At 45.9% G+C, this 11,944-nt stretch overlaps 1 long non-coding RNA gene across 6 annotated transcripts in view; it reads left to right on the top strand.

The window, feature by feature from the left end:
* The window catches only part of LOC102974334 (uncharacterized), a 41,702-nt gene extending 30,428 nt beyond the window's left edge, over positions 1 to 11,274 (top strand). For 2 of the 6 annotated variants that reach the window (XR_003677675.1, XR_008616253.1), the window contains exons 3-4: positions 9,346 to 9,431; positions 10,239 to 11,274. This is a non-coding gene — a long non-coding RNA (uncharacterized lncRNA). Of the gene's footprint in view, positions 1 to 214; positions 531 to 8,858; positions 9,432 to 10,238 lie in introns of all 6 variants that reach the window. The other 4 variants (XR_003677677.1, XR_003677674.1, XR_003677676.1 and 1 more) reach the window with 4 other exon arrangements.
* Positions 11,275 to 11,944: the final 670 nt, after the last annotated feature.

Genomic DNA, 11,944 nt, shown 5'->3' on the forward strand with positions numbered 1-11,944 from the left:
GTTGGTAAGAGATATGCTAGATTTTTCACTCAATATTTCTGGGTACATATTATGGCATCCTTTGACTGTTAAAATTTGTGTCTTCACTGCTACTTCAATTCCTTTTTTCCACATTCAGATATGAGTCAACAGGCTCAGAGAAGCCAAGTGACAGCCCCAGGGCCATAGCACAGCTCACTGGCGCTGGGGTTCAGCAGCACACTTATCTTTTCAGGCCTCAGCGTTCCTTCTGAAAAGAGATCCCGGGCCCCACCCCTGCCCCAGCTCAAACCAAGCAAGCTGATTAAATACCCTTCGCCCTACACCCCCCCTAAAGCCCAGATATCCTTCTTACAGGTAGGTGCATTTCAAAGCATCTGAATTTGGGTCTGCACTGCCACAGGGGGTAGACTGTACATCCTGCCACTTCTCCTGGAAACCAGAGGAAAGCAGTGTGATGGGGCTACGGGAGGCTCAAGTCCAGGCTGAAGGCGCCACCGTCACTGGGACTGTACCCAGACAAGACCACCAGCATTATGGCAACTCTCTAGGTTTTTTTGTTTGTTTTTTTCCTTTGTGTTTTGAAAAACAATCTCAAGTTCAGAGAGGCTAAGCTGCTTGCTCCGGGCAGTGTATCTGTCGTCGAAGCTGAGTGATGTGAACAAAACCTAATGCAGAAATAATCCCAGTGATCCAACATGTGTGGGTTCAGAAGCTCATTCTTTTATTTACAATGCCCCTCCCTCTCCCCTTCCTTTCCTTCTCCCACCTGTGCGCCCCGACCCCAGCCCTCCCACCTTCTCCTCTCCTGCCCGCCCCTCCCTACCCTGGGCTCCTCTTGCCAGCTTTTGGGGAGTCCAGGGCAGCACCCTCCCATCCGCCTGTGATGGCCTGGCTTGTAGGTCATGAACTTTGTTTTTCTTTTTTCTTTTTGGCTACGCTGCACAGCAGGCGGGATTTTAGTTCCCCGACCAGGGCTCCAACCCGTGTCACCTGCAGTGGGAGCTCGGAGTCCCAACCACTGGACTGCCAGGGATGTCCCTTGTGGGCCATGAACTTAATGTGTGGGTTGTGACCAGTATTAAATGTTGTATCTCACGGTACCTCACACATGGAAATGGTTCTCTATGTGTTGTACTCTGTGGAGTCCAAGACACATTTTTGAACATTTCTGGACTCAGGAGAGAATGGGCCTCACAACTGGATGGCACCTTACCTACCCTCAGCCAGGTGATGGTTTTGACACGTAGAGTGGGTGGTTAGTGCAGCTGCCAAGCCCGCATCGCTGCAGCCACTCATTTCTGTCAGCAAAATATTTAAGGATGATTTAGCAAGGAATAAGAAACCTGGTTGTTTTCTGAAAGCTTCTGTTGACACCAGGATAACGAAGGTGCTGACATCAAGCCTTTCAGGATGGGTGTCAATGGCCTGGAATGAAATCCTGGGGACAACAGGCTGCTTTCTCCTAAGATGCTCCAGCCATGGTGTATTTGAGGGCACAGAGGGGAAAACTTAGATACTGAGGACTAACTCAAAAAGTTGGACTATGGGTGAGGAAGTTTTAGGAACACCCATACCAATGTATTTCACTTATGTTATAAGACTATGTAAGTCTGAAAGTGCTTTAAATAAACATAAAATGAGGACTTCCTGGTGGCACAGTGGTTAAGAATCCGCCTGCCAATGCAGGGGACATGGGTTTGAGCCCTGGTCCGGGAAGATTCCACATGCCGCGGAGCAGATAAGCCTGTGCGCCGCAGCTACTGAGCCTGTGCTCTAGAGCCCGCGAGCCACAGCTACTGAGCCCACGCGCCTAGAGCCCGTGCTCCACAACGAGAAAAGCCACCGCCATGAGAAGCCCGCCCACCGCAATGAAGAGTAGCCCCTGCTCGCCGCAACTAGAGAAAGCCCGTGTGCAGCAAGAAAAACCCAACGCAGCCAAAAATAAATAAATAAAGTTTAAAAAACCTCATTTCTTTGAAAAAAAAGAAAAAAAAACCTATGAAATGAAACAAAACTTATAAGCAATAAGAAAGCGTTGTTCATCATTTGATGACAGCTTAAAAAAATACCTCTGATAATCAATGGAGTCTTAAGTTCAATGAAACCCTGTATATATGTGCACTAGGTCACAGTATAAAATATATTTTTTCCTGTAGGTTGAGGTCTAAAAGTTTGAAAGCCCCTGCTTTAGGAATTTTCATTACAACCAACGAAAACAAACAAGCAGGCAAACAAAACCATTCTTTCTGCTTCCACGCGGCTCGGTCTCGGCCCCCTTTAAGGAGCGGCTTGCACCAGCTCCGCCTGCCACTCCCTCCTCAACATTTTACTCTTTTGGAAACATTTTAAACATAATGAAATAAAACTTCCCTGCACCACACATAACGGATAGTTCTCAAGTGTCCACTGGGGACTCCATGACCTAAGTTGTCCCTGCCACGCTAGCAGCCCCTCCCGATCAGGACCCTGGCCCCCTTAAAGTTTGGTTGTCTTTTTTTTTTTTTTATAACTTTATTTTTGGCCGCGTTGGGTCTTCGTTGCTGCGGGCGGGCTTTTCTCTAATTGCGGCGAGCGAGGGCTACTCTTCGTTGCGGTGCACGGGCTTCTCATTGCGGTGGCTTCTCTTGTTGTGGAGCACGGGCTCTAGGCATGCGGGCTTCAGTAGTTGTGGCACATGGGCTCAGTAGTTGTGACTCCCGGGCTTTAGAGCACAGGCTCGGGCTCTAGGCATGCGGGCTTCAGTAGTTGTGGCACATGGGCTCAGTAGTTGTGACTCGCGGGCTTTAGAGCACAGGCTCGGTAGTTGTGGCGCACGGGTTTAGCTGCTCCGCGGCATGTGGGATCTTCCCGGACCAGGGCTCGAACCCATGTCCCCTGCATTGGCAGGCAGATTCTCAACCACTGCGCCACCAGGGAAGCCCAGTTTAGTTGTCTTTGAACACATACTACAAAATACACAGTTAGTTTTGTAGGACTTAAACTCTGTGTAAATGGAGTCATTCTGTGGAAGTAATTTGTCTTTCTTCCTCTTCACTCAACACTGTGATCTACAAACGTTGTTGCTTGTAGCTCTGCTCTGTCCGTTTTTCTTGTTGTATTTTGTCACCATGTGACTACTCACTAATGTATATATCCTTTCATCTCACGGCAGTTAGTTTGTTTCCAGCTTTGGGAAATGGTGAACACTGTTGCCATGGACTCTTTCGTGTCTCTTCCTGAGCAGTGTAAGCGTGCATCCAGACAGCCGGTGGGATGTCTGGGATGACAAGAGTCTGCCTTTCTTCAGCTTCCCTGTGTAATTCCAGACTGTGTCTCAAAGACATTCCCAGCTGTGTTACAAGGATCCCAACACACCAAACTTAGCACTGACAGGCTTTTACAAAGTTCTTAGTCTGATGGGTCTATGCTGGAATCTAATGTTTTAAATTTGCATTTCCCTGAGTAGTACAAGGATGAGTAACTTTGAATTTGTTCTTGGCCATTTGAGTTTCTTTTGTGAAGTGTTTCCTGTGAAGACTTTTGCTTTTCTTCCCCACTGATTATAGGCTTTTTTTTCTCACTAATATGTAGGATTTCTTCATAATATAGAATTCTGCCGACTCATACGGTAGTCAGTAGGCTCATGTGGTTAAAGTCATTAAATTAAAAAAAATCAGTTCCTCAGTTATACTATACATATTTCAACTGCTCAATAGCTACATGTGGCCTTCAGCTACCTTAATGGAAAGCAGAGAACTAGAGAACATTCCTGCGCTCACAGAACATTCCACAGGACAAAACTTGAGAACATTCCCCTCCTCACAGAATATTCCACAGGACAAAACCTGAGAACATTCCCCTCCTCACAGACCGTCTCACAGGATATGACTAGAGAACATTCCCCTCCTCACACAACATTCCACAGGACAAAACCTGAGAACATTCCCCTCCTCACAGAACACACCAAAGGACAGGACTAGAGAACATTCCCCTCCTCACACAACATTCCAGAGGACAGGACAGGACTAGAGAATATTACCCTCCTCACAGAACGTTCCATAGGACAGGACAGGACGAGAGAGCATTCACCCAATCACAGAATGTTCCACAGGACAGAACTAGAGAACATTCCCCTCCTCACAGAAAGTTCCACAGGACAGAGCAGAGAACATTCCCCTCCACAAAGAATGTTCCACTCACAGGTCTAGAGGTCATTCCCCTCCTCAGAGAACGTTCCACAGGACAGAACAAGAGAACATTCCCATCCTAAAAGAACATTCCACAGGATAGGACAGGACTAGAGAACAGTCCCCTCCTCACAGGACATTCCACAGGACAACACCAGAGAACATTCCCATCCTCATAGAACGTTCCACAGGACAGGACTACAGGACATTCTCCTCTTTACCGTCCACTCCACAGGACAGGAATAGAGAACATTCCCTTCTCACAGGTGTTCCACAGGATGGGACAGGACTAGAGAACATTAGTCTCCAACAGAACGTTCCATAGGACAGGACAAGACTAGAGAACACTCTCCGCCTCATAGAATGTTCCACACACAGCACTAGAGGACATTCCAATCCTCTCAGAACGTTCTACAGGACAGAAAAGGACTAGAGAACATTCCCTCCTCAGAGAGCGTTCCACAGGACAGAACTAGAGGACATTGCCTCCTCACCGTCTATTCCACAGGACAGGACTAGAGAACATTCCCCTACTCACAGATGGTCCACAGGACAGGACAGGACTAGAGAACATTCGTCTCTCACAGAACGTTCCATAGCAGAGGACAGGACTAGAGAACACTCTCCTCCTCACAGAATGTTCTACACAGAGCACTAGAGGATATTCACCTCCTGTCAGAACATGCTACAGGACAAGAAAGGACTAGAGAACATTCCCCTCCTCCCAGAACATTCTACAGGACAGGACAGGAATAGAGAACATTCCCTTCCTCATAGAATGTTACACACACAGGACTAGTGAACATTCCCCTCCTCACAGAATACTGCACAGGACAGAACCAGAGAACATACCCCTCCTCACAGAATATTCACAGGACAGGACTAGAAAACATTCACCCCCTTCACAGAACGTTCCACAGGAGAGAACCAGAGAACATTCCCCTCCTCTCAGAACGTTCTACAGGACAGGACTAGAGAACATTTCCCTCTTCAAAGAACATTCCACAGGATAGGGTAGGACTAGAGAACATTACCCTCCTGACAGTACGTTCCACAGGACAGAACCAGAGAACATTCCCCACCTCTCAGAACGTTCTACAGGACAGGACTAGAGAACACTCCCCTCCTACAGAACATTCCATAGGACAGAACCTGAGAACATTCCCATCCTCAGAAAACATTCCACAGGAGAGAACCAGAGCACATCCCCTCTTCACAGAGTGTTCCACAGGACAGGACTAGAGGACATTCACCTCCTCACAGAACATTCTACAGGACAGGACTAGAGAACATTCCCCTCCTCACAGAACGTTCCATAGGAAAGAACCTGAGAACATTCCCCTTCTCACAGAACGTTCACAGGACAGGACGAGACAACATTCCCCTCCTCACAGAGGACAGAACCTGAGGACATTCCCCTCCTCTCAAAACGTTCTACAGGACAGGACAGGAATAGAGAACATTCCGCTCCTCACAGAACGTTCCACAGGACAGAACCAGAGAACATTCCCCTCCTCACAGAACATTCCAGAGGACAGAACCTGAGGACATTGCCCTCCTCTCAGAACATTCCACGGGACAGAACCTTAGAACAGTTCCCTCTTCTCAGAACGTTTGGTAAGACAGGACAGGAATAGAGAATATTTCTCTCCTCTCAGAACGTTCCAGAGGACAGAACCTGAGAACATTCCCCTCTTCTCAGAACGTTCTACAGGACAGGACAGGACTAGAGGACATTCCCTTCCTCACAGAACGTTCCACAGAACAGAAGCAGAGAGCATTCCCCTCCTCACAGAACGTTCCACAGGAGAGAAGTAGAGAACAATCTCCTCCTCTCACAGTGTGCTACTGGACAGGGCTAGAGAACATTCCCCTCCTCACACACGTTCCTTACGACACAACCTGAGAATATTCCCCTGCTCTCACAACGTTCTACATGACAGGACAGGACTAAAGAATCTTCCGCTCCTCACAAACCGTTCCACAGGACAGAAGCAGAGAACATTCCCCTCCTCACAGAACGTCCCACAGGACAGAACCTAAGAACATTCCCTTCCTCTCAGAACGTTCTACCGGACAGGACAGGACTACCGAACATTAAACTCCTCAGAATATTCCACAGGACAGGACTAGAGAACATTCCGCTCCTCACAAAATGTTCCACAGGACAAAATCCGAGAACAGTCCCCTCCTCACAGAACGTTCTAGAGGAAAGGACAAAACTAGAGATCATTCCCCTCCTCACAGAACATTCCACAGGACAGGACTATGGAACATTTCCCTCCTCACTGAACATTCTACAGGAAAGGACAGGACAGGATTAGAGAACATTCCCGTCCTAACAGAACCTTCCACAAGACAGAACCAGATAACATTCCCCTCCTCTCAGAACGTTCTACAGGACACAGGAAAAGGGAACATACCCTTCCTCATAGAGTGTTCCACACACAGAGCCAGAGGACATTCCCCTCATGAAAAATGTTACACAGGACAGAACTAGAGATCATACCCCTCCTCTCAGAATGTTCTACAGGACAGGAGAGGACTAGAGAACATTCCCCTCCTCAGAGAATGTTCCACAGGACAGAACATGAGAACATTCCCATCCTCTCAGAACGTTCTACAGGACAGGTCCAGAGAACATTCTCCTCCTCACAGAATGTTCCATAGGAGAGAACCTGAGAATATTCCCCTTCTCTCAGAATGTTCTACAAGACAGGCCAGGACTAGAGACTTTCCCTCCTCACAGAACTTTCTACAGGACAGGACTGGAGAACATTCCCCTCCTCACAGAAAGTCCCACAGGACAGAACCTGAGACAATTCCCCTCCTCTCAGTTCTACTGGACAGGCCAGGACTAGAGAACATTCCCCTCCTCACAGAATGTTCCACAGAAGAGAACCAGAGAACATTCCCCTCCTCACAGAACATTCCACAGGAGAGGACTAGGCAACATTCCCTTCCTCACAGAACATTCCACAGGACAGAAACTGAGAACATTCCCCATCTCACAGAATGTTCACAGGACAGGACTAGAGAACATTTTGCTCCTCACAGAACGTTCCACAGGACAGAACCAGAGGACACTGCCCTCCTCACAGAACATTCCACATGACAGGACAGGCCTAGAGAACATTCCCCTCTTCACAGCTGATTCTACTGTCCAGTGTGGTTCCAGATGTTTGTCTATGTCCGTCACATGTTACTAGTCCGTCCTTCTATTAACAACCTGTTCACTTTTTCTTTTTTGGTTCTTTTGAGGAATGGATGTTTTTGAATTTAATCAATCTTTTCTTTTTTTATTGAGGGCCTTTTGTGTCTTTAGAAATTTCTCCCTATTTCTAGGTCATGAGGATATGCTTTTAAATGCTTTAGATTTCTGCCTTTCACATTTAGGCTTTAATTTACCTGGAGTTGATTTTCATGCATAGGGAGTTATGGGTCTAATTTTATTTTTTTCCCTGTCGATTGCCAGTTGTCTTAGCATTGTAGTACAAAATCTCTCCTTCCTCCCTTGCTGTGTGTGTCACCTTCACAGTTTCATATTTGTTTCCTATTACCTTTCCTCTTTTCAATCAGTTTCAATGCTCTTTCAATGTCCATTACTCAACCATAACTTCTAGTGCTCAGATTGTCAGTCCCCACCACCACTCCCCACCATATCTAATGGATAATTTTGAATCCTTATCTTTTGTGAATTCTTAGTAGCACAGCTGACCATTCCGATTTTGAAGTATTTTCTCTCCTAGGCTTCTGGAATGGTACCCTCTCCTGTTTTTCTTCCTTTGTTGGCTGTAACTCCTTCCTGACCTTTAAATGTCAGGAACATCAAGACATAGTCCTAACCCCTGATCTCCTCCTGATAATCCTTGGTCATCTCATCTATTTGCAAGGTTTCCAATTCCAACTACATGCCAAGGATTCTTGCCCTGTCAGGGACTGATTCAGTGATTAGCAGGCCCTAATCCAGTTCGGAGAGGTTTGATGGTGCTTCCAGAAATCTTTTTCCGTGTTCTAAAGAGCAGGGAGTGGAAAGTAAGGTCACATCCTCACCGGTCATGAATGTCTGGCCCTCGTTGCTGCTGGTAGCGCGCTGAACAGGAGACCCACCTGACCTTTAGACTTTGTCATGTGAACCAATAAGATTCGTTATTTTTAAAGCCACTTGGAGTCCTATTTCTGTCCCGCGTGGCAGAAAGCACTGTAATGAAGGCAACTCCCGCATTAGCAGGTCGAGGCCCGATGTCTCCTGAGCGCCAGGCGTCTGTCCCTCTCTAAAGGCCAGTCTGACGTCTTCACTTGGTTCTCTCATAATCACCTCAAACTTAAGAGGCCCAAAAGTGAACTCTTTATCTCTTTCCCAAACCTCCTCTTCCTCCAGTATTTTCATCACAGTAAGTGGCAACACCAGCTATGCAACTGCTCTTGACAGAGACACTGGGGTCCTCCATTACTCCTTTCTTCTTTTCTCCCATCCCACCCAGGGTGAAGTCCAGCCAAACCCAGCTCTGAAACACTCACTGGATTTGTCCCCTTCTCTCCTTGCCCGCTGTAGCCACCTCTCTCCCCTGCACGACTGCAATGACCCTATAACTCTGCCCCCCACCCTGTGTTCCTTACAGCTGCCAGTGATTTCTTTTTAAATCAGCAATTCTTTCACACCAGTGTGAGCTGGGGATCTGGGCACTTACTGAATGCCTCTGCTTCCAGGTCGGTCAGGAGCGGTCTTATCTGAGGCTCAGCCAGGCAGGATCTGCACCCAAGCTCACCCGTGTGGCCTTTGGCAGAATTAGGTCCTCACCGGCTCTGGGTTGGAGGCTGCTCTCAGTTCACTGCCCCGGGGGCCACTCGGCAGGGCAGCTGGCTTCCACCACTCAGCTGTGCCCCGCAGTGCCTGGCAGCCTGGGTTCAGTAATCGATGCCTAGTTATCCTGACGGTGAAGTGAGTTCCCGTTGTGAACATGTGTCGGCATGCCTCCCTGTTGCCAGCAATATTAAGGTGGAAATTGGGCTGCATCCTTTCCCTGTTCTACACCCTTCAGTGGCTTCCATCCCAAACTCCTGTTGGTGCCCGACGCCGTGCCCGTTACCCAAGCTCATGTCACGCGGTGGCATTCCTTACCTGCCCCACTGGATTTTCCCGAGTGTGCCCGGTTCTCTCCTGACTCTGACTGGATAACTCTCACCTGCCCTACAGACCTCGGCTTAATTACTACTTCTTCGGATCCCTGGGTTTCTTCTTCCACCGCAGCCAGTACAGCACGCGCTACAGACTGAAATCATGTATGTATGTATTTATGGCATCATTTGATCAATATCTGCCTCCCTCTCTAAAGTCAGGCCAGGGACTATCAGTTTTGTTTATCACTGTATTTCCACCCACTAACATGATATCTGATTGTAACAGATACTCACATATTAACATAAAAAAATTTTTTTTTGAATTTCAGTCAATCATAGGAGAGTATTTAAGTGTCCTTCAACGTGTGAAATTGACAGGGAACATTTGCATTCCTTAAGCTCCTCAGTGAAGATTTTCTGTTCCCCACAAAGCAGTTTGAGTCACTTGGCTACTATGCAGGTGGCAATAATATGAATTTTTGGTGTGGGCCGGGCATAGATATAATGGACACTTCTCTAAAACATGCAAATGAAAGACAAGTTGAAGTACAGACTAATCTTTTAATCCAGGTACTTAATATCAATCTGGGCGATAGCAAAATCAGAAGCCTACATATGCAACAGATTTTTTTTTTTTTTAAATACAACCAAGACATTTTAAATACAGGAATAAAATGAAAAACTAGGAATCATGGATACCCTTAGAAGCTGGATCTTGAACATAAAAGCTTTAAATTGTTTCCTGTTACTATGTCTTTCATTACTTTCCTTTATCCTAATTTTCTCTCTTTTGGCTAGTCTATATTGCTAAATTACAGTCAGATTTTCTGAGCCTGTCAGTCTAAGAAATTTCAGCTGTTCCCCCCGTCCCCCACCTTAAACACACTGCAGAGATTTATCATTGTGCTTCAAAATAAGTGAATATTCTGAGGTTTCTTTTAGCTATATATTGTTTTTTCTTACTAGCAGTTCCTGATCCTGCTGGTTTCTACCGATTTATCCGGCAATGGGAAGCATGAGTCTTGTCATTACTGCCAGGAACACTGTTACTACAGACCTCACGTCACTCTTTACCTGGTTCTGTGGGAATGAAGGGAGACAACAGCATGGATGAAGCACGGACCCTGAGCCAGACTGCCCACTTCAAACTCTGGCTGCATCCGTTACTAGCTGTAATTGACGACGCTTGGCAAGTGACTTAACCCATCAGTGCCTCAGACTCCTCGCCTGTAAAATGGGGATTTAAAAACAGCACTTAACTCACAGCGTTGTTATGGAGATAAAATAAGTGACTTTTCATAAAGCTCTTGGAGCAGTTTCTGGTAGAGAGTAAGCACTATATACATATGCGTGTTAAATAACTTATTTATACTCATATTTCCTTTTTGGAGAGTTTTTTTTAAAAAGTTCTTCTATCTTCAGGACTATACGCTCTAGCTAGAACTTGAGGATTTGGAATACAGATCGTCTACATAACACACTTGAGACATGTTGACTACTCCATGTTGGGTACAGAGAGATAATACAGCTCTTCTGAGTATTTTAGGTATTTCACCTACAAAATGGTAATATCTCTAGTCCTGTCTGCCTCACAGGATTGCTCTGAAGATAAAATAAAGCAGTACAAGAAAGCGACCTGAAGAGTGTGACCATGTTCTCATGCGCTGTTGTGGACATAAGGACACATACACACTCTTACAATATTTCTAAGATTTTGGGGAAGTAATGTGGGGTAATTTAACTATGTCCCACATTAAGATTAGTTCACAAAAGAAAAAGGCCAGATATGCAGATCATTGAGAGCTTGAACTGAAATCACAAAGTGTGTATGTGATTGGTAGTGTGATGGCCGACCAACCTAATGCATTTTTGTGTTTAATCAGAGAAATTCTGCATTAAAACACAAACATGAAACCTAAAATCGGTAGTACTTTCACTTCTGAGAATGATTCAGCCCAATTTAGGGATTTCATTGTTTCTAGCAATATACCACACAATCGAACTTAAGAGTTCACTTACTACAGATAAGAACATGCTTGAATTCTAGGCTCTACCAGCAGACCACGTGGAAGGTGATGCTGCCTGGGTAAGCTGCCAAATATTCTTGCTTACAATATCTCAGATATATGGATTTTTATGAGTAAGAAACACTTCCTGTTAATTAGGATCTTAGGCTCAAGTAAAAAAAAATTTTTGGCCTAGAGTTCTAGTCTTCCCATTTAATTTCGTGATACATCTTGGTGTCCTTGCCAGAAGATTATGTTTTAAAGTACATTTTAAAAATTCTTGCATCATTTAAATCTTTGAATGAGTCCTTTATCTGGAATCGTTCAATAAACGGTCTGAGTTAATTAAATGACACCATCCTTATGCCCCCTTAGAGATTTTACAATGGGGTCTTTAAAGAAAACTGAAGTAGGATCTCACCAAAAAACTCTAGAGAGAAAAATGTATGTTGTCTCTGGCGAGCAACTGGCAAGTTTGGATGTATAAAAAGTATTGTATGCTATCAATAATCCACATGAATGCCGAAAGGAATGATTTGAAGCAAGCTGGACAGAATACAAGAGACGGGAGAGCAGCTCCCCGGGGAGTCCGGGCTATGTAACTGGCTGCCACCTTGCAGAAAGCTGAGCTGTGTCCCCAGAACAGCCCACACCCCCACCTGTCCTCAG

Source organism: Physeter macrocephalus, chromosome 20 (genome assembly GCF_002837175.3).
Source record: "Physeter macrocephalus isolate SW-GA chromosome 20, ASM283717v5, whole genome shotgun sequence".
Classification (NCBI taxonomy): Eukaryota; Metazoa; Chordata; class Mammalia; order Artiodactyla; family Physeteridae; genus Physeter; species Physeter macrocephalus.